This window comes from Artemia franciscana, chromosome 17 (assembly GCF_032884065.1).
Source record: "Artemia franciscana chromosome 17, ASM3288406v1, whole genome shotgun sequence".
In the NCBI taxonomy this organism is placed as follows: Eukaryota; Metazoa; Arthropoda; class Branchiopoda; order Anostraca; family Artemiidae; genus Artemia; species Artemia franciscana.
The window spans coordinates 6,785,701-6,796,558 of record NC_088879.1 but is presented as its reverse complement, the minus strand read 5'-3'; positions in this window follow the sequence as shown (position 1 = coordinate 6,796,558).

Here is a 10,858-nt window from a genome sequence, read left to right as displayed (position 1 = left end):
AAACTTCTAATCGTTCTTGTTTTCTAATTAAATAAAAAAAAAGTTTTTTTAAATGAAAGTAAGGAGCGACATTAAAATTTAAAACGAACAGAAATTACTTTTTATATGAAAGGGGCTTTTCCTCCTCAGCGCCCCGCTCTTTACGCTAAAGTTTGACTCTTTTTCCTAACTCTACTTTTTAAAACAGTAAGAAACTTTAGCGTAAAGAACGGGGCGTTGAGGAGGAAAAGCCCCTTTCATATAAAAAGTAATTTCTGTTCGTTTTAAATTTTAATGCCGCTCCTTACTTTCATTTAAAAAAAACTTGTCTTTTTTATTTAATTTCTGGACGTTTTTGAATTAATGCATGTTTTGATCTTGGCTCTCCACACATAAATAATTAAAACAAAATTTGTATATTAATTTTTTTTGCTAAATGGCTTTCTCATAGTTTTATTAGGAAGATTTTGAGAAAAAAGGAGCGAGGGAGGAGGCCTAGTTGCCCTCTAATTTTTTGATTGCTTAAAAAGGCAACTAGAAATTTTATTTTTGTACGAATGTTTTTATTAGTAAAAAATATACGTAACTTACTAAATAACTTACGTAACAAACTTCTATATTCGTTTGTTTTCATTGCGTATTAAATAAAAAAACAAGTCTTTTTTAACTGAAAGTAGGGAGCGACATTAAAATTTCTGTTCGTTTTAAGTTTTAATGTCGCTCCTTACTTTCAGCTAAAAAAAAATTAGTTTTTTTTTATTTAATAACACTTGAGAGGCAACAATATCTATACAGCAAAAATTGTGTTTTGTCTACGTCATATTTGAAAATACTTGATTGAATCTACACATATACATTTTTAAAGAAAATATCAAATGACGTCACTGGCATGTAGCCAATCGTTCTGTTGGTGAATTGGAATCCATTGAAATTTCCAATCGTTCTTGTTTTGTAATTAAATATAAAAAAAAGTTTTTTTAAATGAAAGTAAGGAGCGAAATTACAATTTAAAACGAACAGAAATTACTCCTTATATGAAAGGGGCTTTTCCTCCTCAACACCCCACTTTACGCTAAAGTTTGACTCTTTTTCCTAACTTTACTTTTTAAAACAGTAAGAAACGTAAGCGTAAAGAGTGGGGCGTTGAGAAAGAAAAGCCCGTTTCATATAAAGAGTAGTTTCTGTTCGTTTTAAATTCTAATGTCGCTCCTTACTTTCATTTAAAAAAACTTGTTTTTTATATTTAATTTCTGGACGTTTTTGAATTAATGCATGTTTTGATCTTGGCTCTCCACACATAAATAATTAAAACAAAATTTGTATATTAATTTTTTTTGCTAAATGGCTTTCTAATAGTTTTATTAGGAAGATTTTGAGAAAAAAGGAGCGAGGGAGGAGGCCTAGTTGCCCTCTAATTTTTTGATTGCTTAAAAAGGCAACTAGAAATTTTATTTTTGTACGAATGTTTTTATTAGTAAAAAATATACGTAACTTACTAAATAACTTACGTAACAAACTTCTATATTCGTTTGTTTTCATTGCGTATTAAATAAAAAAACAAGTCTTTTTTAACTGAAAGTAGGGAGCGACATTAAAATTTCTGTTCGTTTTAAGTTTTAATGTCGCTCCTTACTTTCAGCTAAAAAAAATTAGTTTTTTTTATTTAATAACGCTTGAGAGGCAACAATATCTATACAGCAAAAATTGTGTTTTGTCTACGTCATATTTGAAAATACTTGATTGAATCTACACATATACATTTTTAAAGAAAATATCAAATGACGTCACTGGCATGTAGCCAATCGTTCTGTTGGTGAATTGGAATCCATTGAAATTTCCAATCGTTCTTGTTTTGTAATTAAATATAAAAAAAAGTTTTTTTTAAATGAAAGTAAGGAGCGACATTACAATTTAAAACAAACAGAAATTACTCCTTATATGAAAGGGGCTTTTCCTCCTCAACACCCCACTTTACGCTAAAGTTTGACTCTTTTTCCTAACTTTACTTTTTAAAACAGTAAGAAACGTTAGCGTAAAGAGCGAGGCGTTGAGAAAGAAAAGCCCGTTTCATATAAAGAGTAGTTTCTGTTCGTTTTAAATTCTAATGTCGCTCCTTACTTTCATTCAAAAAAACTTGTTTTTTATATTTAATTTCTGGACGTTTTTTAATTAATGCATGTTTTGATCTTGGCTCTCCGAACATAAATAATTAAAACAAAATATGTATATTGATTTTTTTTTTTTTTGGCTAAATGGTTTTCTCATAGTTTTATTAGGAAGATCTTGAGAAAAAAGGAGCGAGGGATGAGACCTAGTTGCTCTCTAATTTTTTGATTGCTTAAAAAGGCAACTAGAACTTTTATTTTTGTACGAACGTTTTTATTAGTAAAAAATATACGTAACTTACGAATTAACTTACGTAACAAACTTCTATATTCGTTTGTTTTTATTACGTATTAAATAAAAAAACAAGTTTTTTTTAGATGAAAGTAAGGAGCAACATTAAAATTTAAAACGAACAGAAATTACTCCTTATATGAAAGGGGCTTTTCCTCCTCAACGCCCCGCTGTTTACGCTAAAGTTTGACTCTTTTTCCCAACTCGACTTTTTACAACAGTAAGAAACTTTAGCATAAAGAGCGGGGCGTTGAGAAGGAAAAGCCCGTTTCATATAAATAGTAATTTCTGTTCGTTTTAAATTTTAATGTCGCTCCTTACTTTCATTTAAAAAAACTTTAATATTGTTTTTGAATTAATGCATGTTTTGGTCTTGGCTATCCGCACATAAATAATTAAAACGAAATTTGCATATTAACTCATTGCAATTAATCAGAAGATTTTGAGAAAAAACAGCGAGGGAGGAGGCTTAGTCGCCCTCCAATTTTTTAATTGCTTAAAAAGGCAACTAGGACTTTTAATTTTGTTACGAACATTTTCATAAGTAAAAAATATATGAAACTTCCGAATTAACTTACGTAGCGAACTTCTATATTCGTATGTTATTATTGCGTATATGAGGGGGCTCACCCCTCGTCGATACCTCACTTTTTACACTAAAGCTTAAATTTTGTCCCAAATTCCTTAAGAATGACCCCTGAATCACAAAGGCCGTAGAATAAATAGTTGAAATTACTAAAAAGACTTTAGCGTAAAGAGAGACATATTACGAGGAGATAAACCCCTCATATGCGTAATAATTTCTGTTCGTTTTAAGTTTTAATGCTGCTCCTCACTTTCAGTAGAAAAATCTTTTCATATTTATTTTTTCATTGTTTTTTTTAATAATACTAGAAAATCCTGCGTCCCCTTCATTAAAGTTCTCTTCCCCCATGACAAATTCCTCCATGACAAATGGCAGGAATTGAACATTATTATGCAACTAAAATTGAAATGTTGGCAGAAAATGTTAAGACAATTGTATAAAAGTGTTTTTGGCAGATATTAAAGAAAAACTTTGAATACAATATAGTTGTAATTGGTTGAGATGTGGAAATAATGTATGTAAAGGCTAAATTTCGACAAGAACATCTTTGAGGAATGAGAAATAGCGAATTTAATGAATAACAAACCTAAAGTGAACAGTCTGAATATTTTGACTTAATACAGGTCTTCCAACGAAATATGAAATGAATAGAAAAACAAAACAAACCAACTATACATATCATAAACAATATCTATATATATAAAAATATATATATATATATATATATATATATATATATATATATATATATATATATATATATATATATATATATATATATATATATATATATATAAATAAGCTGTCTGTTTGTGTCGAGTGACGTCATGTTTGTGTGTTGCGTGTTTGTGTGTGACTGACGTCATGAAGTTAGTTGTCGTCATGTTTGTTATGACGATGACGTCATTCAAGGTATTTAAGACATTCGTTCACGGAAAAATTTGACAACTAGGTGTTGGGGTGGCGCGAAGCGCCACTCCAACAGCTAGTATTTAAAGAAAATGGAAAAAACACAAATTCTGTACACAAAATAAATTAAAATAAAAGACAACAAACGTACTTTGAGGAATCAAAAATAGAGAATTTAATGAATAACAAAACAAAAGATTGAATATTAGAGTTGGAAAAGTAAAAAACAAAGCTGTGTGATGTAGAAATTGGTCGCCTTCCTGTGAGCCTTCGCGTGAGATGTACTTCTTATTTATTTTTGTCTAGGCCTGCAAATAGCCTGTTCAGTAGCCTGCAAATCGTTAATATGTAAAGGCAATTTGTTTTTCAATTAACGAAATAAAAATATAAGAAAATGTGTGTGACGAAAAAAACTCATTAGTAAGGAAAAAAGTCTGAACAGTTTGACTTAACACAGAAAGTCTTTTCCAATAAAACATGAAATGAATAGAAAAACAAAACAAACCAACCATCCATAAGCAATATATTTAAAGTAAATGAAAAAAGACACAAATTCTGTATACAAAATGAATTAAAATAGAAGACAGCAAACTTACATTTTTTGTTCATAAGAGCTTCTTAATATGAAGCCAAAATATTTGAATGTTTATTATTTTTTAATGAGAATATTTTTTTAGTCATATGTTTCAATTGCCTTTTGATTGTAAAAAAAGTCAGTTCGTCTAAGAAAGTTTTGAAGTTCAAATTTGGTTCCATTTATGTATGAATGACCCCTGAACTGCAAGTGGTTTAATTAGAATAAGTAACTCTTATGAAAGTAGTAAAAAAAACTTCAACGCAAAGAGCAAAGGATTGAAAAGCTGATAAACCCCCTAATATATGTAATAAGTTCTGTTTGTTTTAACTTTTAATGTCGCTCCTTATTTTCAGCTAAAAAACTAGTTATTTTTTTTAGTTACTGTCCTTTCTTTAACAATGCTGGAAGATCCGGCACCTCCTTCATGGAAAATTTCCTTCCGCGATAAAAATTCCTCAATGGAAAGATCCTTCCATATAACATTTGGTATTGACAGTTGTAGTTGTTCGTCCTCGGTGCTTTGTTTCTTCTTGGTCGGCTACTTTTTAGATGATTAACTGCTGTATTGCTTTTTAGAAGAGTCTTGCTTTACTTTCTAGACCTTTACTCATTATACTAGCAGTATCCTCGTAGGCACTTTAACAACAGCCATAACCACTATTCTTTCTTCCTTAATGATTTAAGATCAAGAAGAAGCCCAACGGCGATTCCCTGAAGAAGTGGGTGTTATTAATTTCTTCAAGATGCATGTGTTTGTTTCGTAATAGGGATTGTTTTCTTCAAGATGCAGATGCTTGTTACAAAGTAGGGGTGCTTTTTTATTGATTGTTGAAAAATCTACAAGGGCTAGGGAAAAAACGTGGCCCTCGTAGATTTTCAGTCAAGTTTCTAATGTAGGCATTACGTTATAGTTTTTTTTTGGTTGTCTAAAAACCTGAAGATGATGTGGGAAATCTTTAAGGGCCGCTAGTAATAAACAGTCAAGATACTAGGCCATTCCAGTCAACTCAGTCAACCATAACATATAATTTCACCTTGACTGTGGCAAGCAATTTTACCGAGGCCCTAGTGGCTAATTCTAGAGGAGCCCTACCAGTCAAACTCACCGCAGCCCCAAAAGCGAATTCTACAGGGCCAAGATATTTTCCTTAGTGAAACTTTAAAATTCAGTGATTTTTGTCCCCTTTAAGAGTATTTTTATCGATATTTTTTCAAAGCAGTATCTTAATTCTGTCTCAGGAAATCAAATGATCTGAGACTATTGCTTTCAATGACGAAATCTTTGACAAATTCAAATAATCAATTTTGCTTATTCATTTTCATCATCGGGAGTGACCTCTTGTATCAACATATGCATAGAAGCAGCCACTTGTAGGTATGGGGGGACTACTTGTATCAACGTAAGCATGGGGGTGTGATCAAAAATAGGCAACCTACTTATCATAAATGACTCGTAAATTAACACAAATATAGACCAGCAGTTGTGAACGAGGAGTCAGTAACTCTAAATAGTTCCTAATGAAAAGAGAAAAGGGGGGTTGTATGCCCTTAGGGGGGCATTGTATGCACTTAGGGACCCTTTACTAAAAATTTTAAGTAGTAATAGAGCTAGTGGATAGTTATTGGTAAGAAAAAGCTTCCTTTGTTTTCGTTTTTCTAAAATAAGGGAATCTTGTCGGTGAAAATTGATTCGGGTTAAGCGAATATATTTAATTTGATGAAATATACAAGTTTTCAGTCACAGAACAAACAAAAAGTTAATTTTCAGGAGGACTGCTACGTCTATTGATGTAATTATAATCACAAATATCTGGAACAGTTAAACCCGGCTTAAAACCTTCAGCAAGTATTTACCATTAATCTACAAATATTCATTCTCATAGATAAATATCAAATTTTCATATTCAAAAGTAATGAAGTTTATTTAGATTATTACGTTTTATTCAATAGACAATATACAATCTAATCTATTACTGTCTCACACCCTGTCTTCCACATCGCAGTCCTGTGAAATAGTTTTTAAGTAAAATCATTTTATTCTGAAAAAAGAACCAAGACATCATATTGCACTTATGACGAAGTCGGAAGAGCCAAGAGCTTCTTCCCACCAAGTTTCATTACGATCTCCCCACTCTAAGCGTTTTGCAAGATTCCCGGTTTCCCCCTCCAGCTTCCCCCAATGTTACCGGATCTGGTCAGCATTTAAAATACAAGCTCTGCGACACGAGGTCCTTCTAAATATCAAATTTTATTTGTAAGTTAAAAATACCTCTTTGTTCTAGTTTTTTCAAATTAACCGTCCTTCCACTCTCCCCCAGATGGTTGAATCGCAGAAACGACTATTTCTAGTTTAATCTTGTTGGGCCTCCTAATAGCATGCAAGAAAAAGGGCGAATCCTTAAAGACAGTGCGCGTTTGAATAAAATACCCATATGAATCAGGTTAGTTACTAGCTTTTAGAGCAGGTCGAGTATAGGCTCCCGTGGGTGTGACAAGTTGGTTGCTGGTACCTCGATTAGATGTAGGTTGGTTGCAGGTATTCCTGTTGTGGGACGTAATACTTTTAATGGTCAAGGTATTTTTTGCATGTTTATATGTCTGACTTTGTGTGTCTGTGTTTTTGTCTCTCTCTCACCGCGCATGCGGGTCTGAAGCGTCTGTTTGCATGACTCTGTGTCTGTTTATGTGTGTCTGAATTTGTGTTTTGTGCGTGTTTTTGTCTCTCTCTCTCTCTCTCTCTCTCTCTCTCTCTCTCTCTCTCCTCTCTCTCTCTCTCTCCCTCTCTCTCTCCTCTCTCTCTCTCTCCTCTCTCTCTCTCTCTCTCTCTCTCTCTCTCTCTCTCTCTCTCTCTCTCTCTCTCTCTCTCTCTCTCTCTCTCTCTCTCTCTCTCTCTCTCTCATCTCTCTCTCTCTCTCTCTCTCTCTCTCTCTCTCTCTCTCTCTCTCTCTCTCTCTCTCTCTCTCTCTCTCCCACCTTGATTGTGTCTTTGTGTGTCTGACTGTGAATTTTTGTATACTGACTTTCTATTTTTGTGTTTGTTCTTTGTCTCTCTCCGACACTGCCTGTGGGACTGACAGTCTGTTTGCATGACTCTGTGTCTCTCTTTTTGTGTATGACTCTGTGTGTTTCTGAGTCTGAATTTATATTTTGCCCGTTTTTGTCTCTGTTCCATCATGGCTGTATGAGTGAGTGTCTGTTTGCACGTCTCTGTGTCTGTCTTAGTTTTTTTGTGTGTCTGACTTAGTGTAATTATGTCTCTAAATTTGTGTTTTCATGGAGAAGTCATCAGAAAAAATGGCTATTGGGCATTTTTTTTCATTGAATTTAAACGAACAATTCTAGTGTAAACGGATATTTTTGGAGGAAATGCCGTATTTTTAATAATACTTGCCAGAGGATGCCACGAGCAAGCCAATGAGTGTCATAGGTAGGGAAATTGTCATAGAACATTGCAATCTAATAATGTAATAATGTAACAAAACAAACTTCATATTTAGTTTATAAAGTTCGGTTTATGCAGTAAAGGCTGAAATACCTTTATGTACGATTAATAGCACCAGGGGGTTTCATTGGGCTGGTATATTGTGTCACACTGGCCTTAATTGCAAGGAGTCATCGAAGAAACGTTATTGGGGATTTGTCATTAAGTTTAAACCGTCAATTCTAGCGTAACCGGATTTTTTTTGAAAATATTTGAAAAATACTTTAGGTGTGAAAATGTGCATCAGAGGGTACTGTGTGTCCACCATTGAGTGTCAGAGGCTGGGAATCGCCAGAAAATAATATTAAGAACAAATTACAAAATATAAAATTAAAACAGACTTCCTGAGCCCCTCTTGAATTTACCTTTAATAAGTCAAACCCTCCTCTCGATAGATCTAGATCCATTTAGAGGAGAATTCGTATCCTTAATCCAAATCATTCCGACCAAAAATGCTGTAATCTATGCTTTTATCAAACATCTGAGGACATTACTAACGAGCAAGATGAACTTATTGCATTCGCTGACGACAGTACAATGACCTGCTGCGGACTCGATATGCCTTCACTCCAGCGGAAGCTCGAAAACATCATAGAAGAGACCTATCTGTGGATGGATGCCAACAAACTTGTCATCAATGTAGAAAAATCTTGCATCCTACTATTTTCTAGGGTAGGAACCCTCAACCCAGAAATAACAGGAATGGTAAAGTCTCGTGGAAAGGTTCAACCACCAGTAAATGGATGTGCAAAATATTTAGGAATAATAGTAGATGAAAACCTTTCTTTTCTTCCTCACATCCCAGCTGTAGAATTAAAGCTTTCAAGGAATCTAGGTATCATGAAGAAACTGAAGCAAACATTCCCACGTAAAACCCTTAACCTTCTCTACAATGCACTCATTAGACCCCATTTACAGTATTGCACAATGGTATGGCAATCGACATTCAAGTCCCATCTGAAAAAACTGGATTCCGTCCAAAAATGCCTTGAAGATCATCAAACACACAGAAGATTATCTCTCACTGAAATCGCTGTTTGCGCTTTCTTCCTTGGTTTTAGCTTTCAGATTCCTCTCCGGCTTGCTTCCACCGCCTTTCAGGAATCTATTCGTTTGGTATCCGAACAGCGTCTTCCAATTACAAGACTATCTGCACTGATCCATATTCGACATACACCAACAGTGAGGTCGGATTTTTCGCCTGACATCGCCTGTGCTAAGGCTTACAATACCCTACCGCTGAACTGAGAGGTAGGAGCTCCCTTGGTTATTTCAAAAAGAAAATAAAAAATCTTGTTTTGAATTAGTTTAATTTGAATAAAGAATCTAATTAGAAAAGTGAATTTAGTTACTATTGAGTTTTTTTGTGGGGGTTGGAGTCGTTTGCTGCTGGATGAAGAGGTGGGGACTTGTAAGGATGTTTTTGGTAGGGGCCATGGTTGTATCGAGAAGTGGAGGGAGAGCCATAATGCGTGTTTATTTTTGAGGTGATATGGGACTCAGCATGCAGTTTTTGCATAGAGATGAGAGATTATGCATGTTATCACTGTTATAATTTTTCTTTAATAAACCCGAATGAACTGAACTGGTTAAAAATAATTGTTTTCATGCAGCATTATATTTTTGATGTTGTGGATAGACTTAAGGCAAATTGCTCAGCATTTATGTTGATAATTCCCGATTGAACGACTTTCTAGTTGAAAATATCTCCCTCCTACCTGTATAATATTGATTTCAGTGTCCTAAGAATGAATTCTTTTAATACTACTTTTAAATTTGTTTTTATTAATAAAACTTGAATGTACAAAAAACCTCCATTTTTTTTATTTCTTGTTCGAAGAAGAATCTTCAATAGCAACGATTTACGCAATGAAATATCTAAACCCAATACTATGTAACATCTCACTGACTCAATGGCTAGCTTGACCTGTCTAGGTCAAGTTAGAAAATTATTACGCTGTAACACCCAGGTGCGTACATATGTAGCCGAACATGTGTAGTTCTCACATATGTAGTTCGAACATATGTACATATGTAGTTCTCACCTATATGTAAATTAATGCACACATATGGAACATGTATTTCACAGCTCCATCGAAACGTTTCCGTTAGAAAATATTCCCCAAGTAATAATATTGGAAAGGGTTTCTTGGTCCAGCTTTTAGCACTTCATTCCGTTGAGGGGGAATCTCTTTCGGAAACTAGTGCGACAAAATCTTCGGATTATAAAGATTCCCTGAGAAAAAAAAGAAAAGAAACACTGAAAGAAAATGAAATCTCTTAAAGTAATATGAAACATCCCATGTGTGCATCGTCATTACGTAGCAACCCATGCGTAAGCCCCCCTCAGTTACAAGCAAGGATTCCCTACTGGCCCCTGAAGAAACAAGTCATGCAAGATTACGTCATCCTTAAAACAGGTAGAAATTCTGTATTATGTAAGAACCAAAGAAATCTTGAAGAAAAATGTCTTAAAAACGTCTTGCAATGTCTTAAAAACACGCATTGAAGAAAAAAGTCATAATAACATCCTGAATTGTCTTGAAAAATGTCTTGAGAGGTACTAAAGAAAAATGTCTTTGAAAAGTCTTGAACAAAAATTTCTTTAAAAAGTCTTAATGCGTCTTGAAAAACGTCCTGAAGAAAAATGTCTTAAAAACGTCTCGAAAAAGGTGTTAAAAAAAATGTCCTTAGAAAACGTTTTGAAAAGTCATGAAAAGTCTTAAAAAAAAACGTCTTTAAAACTTTTTGAACTTTCATAAAAATGTCTTGAAGATAAATATCTTAAAAACGTATTGAAAATTCTTGAAACGTCTTGGAGAATCATAGCCCTTGCAGAAATTAAAAACAATCAAAGAAAAAACAATGTCTATGATACAACATAGACCTGCATCTTTCAGAAAACACTCCCCTTTACGTAACAAGAATC